Source organism: Chelonoidis abingdonii, chromosome 9 (genome assembly GCF_003597395.2).
Source record: "Chelonoidis abingdonii isolate Lonesome George chromosome 9, CheloAbing_2.0, whole genome shotgun sequence".
NCBI lineage: Eukaryota > Metazoa > Chordata > Testudines > Testudinidae > Chelonoidis > Chelonoidis abingdonii.
Genome location: NC_133777.1, coordinates 6849811 through 6854183, shown reverse-complemented (window position 1 = coordinate 6854183; position 4373 = coordinate 6849811).

The following is a 4373-nucleotide window of genomic DNA, read 5'->3' as shown; positions in this document are numbered from 1 at the left end:
AAGGCTGCTTGTCTCTTCCGGCCCAGTGAGCCAAACCTCCCTGTCTACCTCCCACGCTTGACTGCTGCGTCCTCCTCCTGGGGTCTTGCCAACATCCACAAAGCCCAGCCTTGCTCCTGGCCTGACTGAGTCATCTTCCCCCGCTCCACTGACTCCCCTTGTTTCAGCCCAATATGGTCCAGCTTCTGGGCTCGGAGCCCCTTCCTGCATCTGCCCCAGCCCAGGGTCCCCTCAGGTCTCCTCCTGCCAACACTACCAGTTGTGTCTGGCCAGGTATCATTAGCTCATGCAAACACCGCCCTGCCCTCTGCCATAGCAGCACCCACTCCCCAGCTGCCAAAGGGAGCCCCAAAGCCACCCTGCAGGCCGCCTCCAGACCCCCTCTGCCACCTGCCGCTATGAACGCACAGCCTAATGGCTTGAAGGAGCTGGCCTTTAGTACCATCTCCAGCCTTGTTCACCCCTGCAGAGCCTCACTGCCCAGAGGTGCTGAGAGCCGGCTTTGCTTGCGGCTGCATTGCTGCTCGACGGTGGTGCCTGCATATCAGGCACTGGCACGGCCTAGGCTCTCTGGGTTGGCAGGGGGTATCCTGCTGCTTGTAGGCAGCTGTGCCTAGCTAGAGCACAACATGGTGTTGGAAATGGCTCCCCTGAGATCCCAGCACTGCCAGATCTGGCCTGGTTGGCTTAACTGGCCTGGGGAGGGAGTGGCAGTGAGGGCCGCCCACACAAGGCTAATGTGCCCCATGCCAAGGGATGCAGGGATCTAGGCCAGTGACGCCACGGTGCTACCACTGAGCTGGGTGCGGTGCTGCAGGCTCAGCAGTCAGACCTCTCTCTGTAGCAGTGAGACACAGATAGGCTGGGGTGCCTGGCACGGGGGGGGGCGGGGCTGCTCCTTGGGCTGCTCTCCTGTTGCACTAACCCCAACGCATGCTGCTCTCACAGACCCCAGCCCTGCCAATCCAGCGGAGCAGAGTTGGGGCATGGGGCAGGTGGACCACTGCAAGGAGCCAAGTGGACTGGGGGCAAGCGGGGAGCGCAAAGGGCTGGAGAGCCAGTGAGGAGCATGCTGCCCCCTGGCATTGACAGAAGGGGGAGGGGGGCATTGCACCAGAAGCTGCACAGACACAGGTCCTGTTGGGCTACTCCAACCCGGTGCCAGCCAGAGTCCTGCCCCTTCCCGAGCATCAACCCAGCTGAAGGCTGAGGCTGTGCCTAGTGATCCCTGCATTGGTGCCGGCCCCCACCCTTCTGCTGGGAGCTGGGCATGTGAGGCAGGCACTTGCCTACAATGACCTGAGGGGCACGTAATCCCCCGCCCCCAACTCCCGCAGGCACATGGGGGGATCACGGGCGGGGGGAGAAGCTGTCCCACACAACAGGCAGGCCCATGCCCGTAGCCCCTCATTCCTGTCTGGATGGAGGCAGGGAGCCCATATCCTGTGCCCCATCCCTGGGGCCTGCAGGCTAAGCGCAGGGTAGGGCAGGGTGTGTGTGTGTGTGTGTGGGGGTGCATGTGCACACCTGAGGCTGCGCCAATGCCAATACATTGGCTCAGCTGCCAGCTCTGCCCTGTGCAGGAGCCACTGAGTGCCCATGGTGCGCCTGCAGTTACATACCCCATGGGAGGTCTCCTGTGAGTCCTACTGGCTTTGGGGTGGGGGTGGGGGGGTTGGATGTGAGCTGGCTAAGCACTTTTAGCTGAGCCCAGCCCCCTGCCTGCTGCAGGGAGTGTCCCCTAACCTGGTCGTGTTCACAGCCTCCCCTAAATAGCTCACACAAAGGACTCTAGGCAGGCTGTGCTTCCCACCACCTGTGGGGCACCACTACTCCCTGGAGCTGAGCTGTCTGGCACCGATACAGAAGCCTGGCCAGGCTTGGTCAGTTTCGGGGGGGGCGGGGGAGAGTGGGGGGGGGCGGGGGGGGGGCAGGGCAGGCAAGTGGGTCCTGAGGGACCACAGCCGGGCCAGGTGCTGCCCTGGCTGATCGTGCCATTCCCAAGGGCCCAGAGCAATTCTTCGCCCTGGGACCTGCCCTGTCTGTGCTGCTGGCTCAGCCCAGCAGTCGCCTCACTGCAGAGCCGTTGAGTGTGGCCGGGAGGCAGAGCTTGGGGCAGTGGCTCTCCAGGGGTGGGGATGCTGGGCTGTGAGGGGGCAGGGAAGATCGCTGTGTTGGGGCACTGGGCGAGGGGGGGTGTGGGTCTGTGGCAGGTGCTGGGCAGTGTAGTGGGGCTGTGGGGGGTGCTGGGCAAGGTTGGTGTTGTGCAGGACATTGCATTTGTGGCAGGGTTTGGGAGGGGGCTCTGGGCACAGTGAGCCCAGGGGGCTGTGGCCACAGGGAATCAGTGGGGTGCGGGTGGTGGTGGTCCAGTGTTGGGTGGGGAGGATATGTGGCACAGCATGGGGCATGCTGGCAGCACAGGGCTGGGCAGACCATTGTGCATTTGGCAATTGCCGGTTGTAACTAGTGCCCTCACACTGGGCTGGGCAGAGCAGGGCCACCCCTGCCATCCTATGCCCCTGGCCAGCCCCTTGGTCCAGGGACTGACCTCCCCTCGTGCCATGCTCCATTGCCCCCATAGGCATGCACAAATATTCTTGGTGCCAGGCCTACAAGGGGTAATCCAGCCCTGCTGACCACCCTGGGCATGCCCTGGCGGAGCTGCCACGGCTGGCTGAGCCTCTGCTCCAAGGGGTGGGTCCAGGCTCCCTGGTGGCGGCCCCGTGTGACACTTGGCCGTGGGGCGTGTGGTGACAGTTTAGGGTGCTCTGCTCCAGGCCGCGGAGGTGGGAGGGTAGCATAGAGCCAGCCAAGAGAGAAGGGGTCTGGAGGGGGAAGGTATAAAACACCCGTGTGGGCCCCATCTTAGCTCACATGGATGAGGCTGACTCAGTGGTGGGGTGATGTGCCCCCCCCAGGAAGAGACCCTGTCCCTGATAGCAGCAGGGGGAGTGGCGAAGGGGCCAGCTTGCTCCCACGTCCCCCTCTTCTCCCTGTTGAGCTGGGCCCAGCCCCTGGCCACCCTGTGCTGATGCCCTGGTCTCCCCTCTCCCCCTCACAGCCCAACTCCAGGAGGAGTCTGTGCCTCTGCCCTCCCTACGTACATCACAGGTGGTACCCCTGTGACACAGCACGTCCCTCCTGCCCTTAGTGAGGGAAACTGAGGCCCAGTGAGGGGGAGTGATACCCCGTAGGTAATGCAGCGAGGCAATGGCCGTCAGGAATAGAACCCAGGAGTCTTGGCTTGCCCAAGACCCTTTCCCAGCTGGACAAAGGTAGGATAGGACCATGGTGACTCTTAGAACCAGCTGGGGGCTCTAGAGACCCCCCCCCCCCCAAAGCCGAGCTGCTCTAGGCCCTCAGAAGCTGCTGCCTCTCCAGGCACCACCAAGGCTGTGATGGGAGCCAGCTGGGACAAAGGTAGGATAGGACCATGGTGACTCTTAGAACCAGCTGGGGGCTCTAGAGACCCCCCCCCCCCCAAACCGAGGCTGCTCTAGGCCCTCAGAAGCTGCTGCCTCTCCAGGCACCACCAAGGCTGTGATGGGAGCCAGCTGGGACAGGCTGTGCTCGGGGGACACTGTGCAGAGCGAGCTATGAACTCCCTCGAAGGGAGCAGTCAGCCTCTGTTCAGCTGAAATGTGAGGGCAGAGACGGGGTCCCCCAATTTCTGTAGCAAGAGGGGCCATATTGGCAACCAGCCCTTGGGAATTGACATTTGTGTTGCATCCCGCCAGGCACCCAGGGGGATTTGGCCCTAGAGTTTCATGGCAACATGAAATAGCCAAAAGCTCCAACGTTAGGGGGGCAGCTCTGAGTGCTTGGCCCTGAGCCAGCAGGAGCAGACCACGGGCACAGGGACTTCCTGCTGGGTCCATGCTAGCAGGGGCAGCTTTATGATCCGCGTGGCCCCATTAGAATACTCCGCGGTGGGGTGGCCACTCTGGGTTTTCCGTGGCACCAACGGACACCTCGCCACCGAAGACCCCTGAGCAGGGCCCGATTCCGGGGAATCAGGTGAATCAGCTTAAAGCCGGCCCTGCATGCTAGGGCCCCTGTCCCTCCAGGAGAGGCCCAGGCCAGACGCTCGTTGCACCCAGGCTGCATCACCAGAGCCGGGGGAAGCAAGGCCGAGGGCAGCACCTGGCTCCCCTGAGGTGCACTGGTTGCGGTGGGAGCCTCTTTAACCTCATTTATTGTGGGCTCAGGTGATGGGTTGGATGAAACACACCCCGGCTGGATCCTAATGGGGAGATGCGGCCATACCACTGCCACCCCCAAATGTGCCTGGCCCTGGTGAGGCTGCACTCTGTAACTGTCCCAGGGTGGGGTGTCGGGTCCAGCCCCCCACAATCCAGCACAGGCACAAC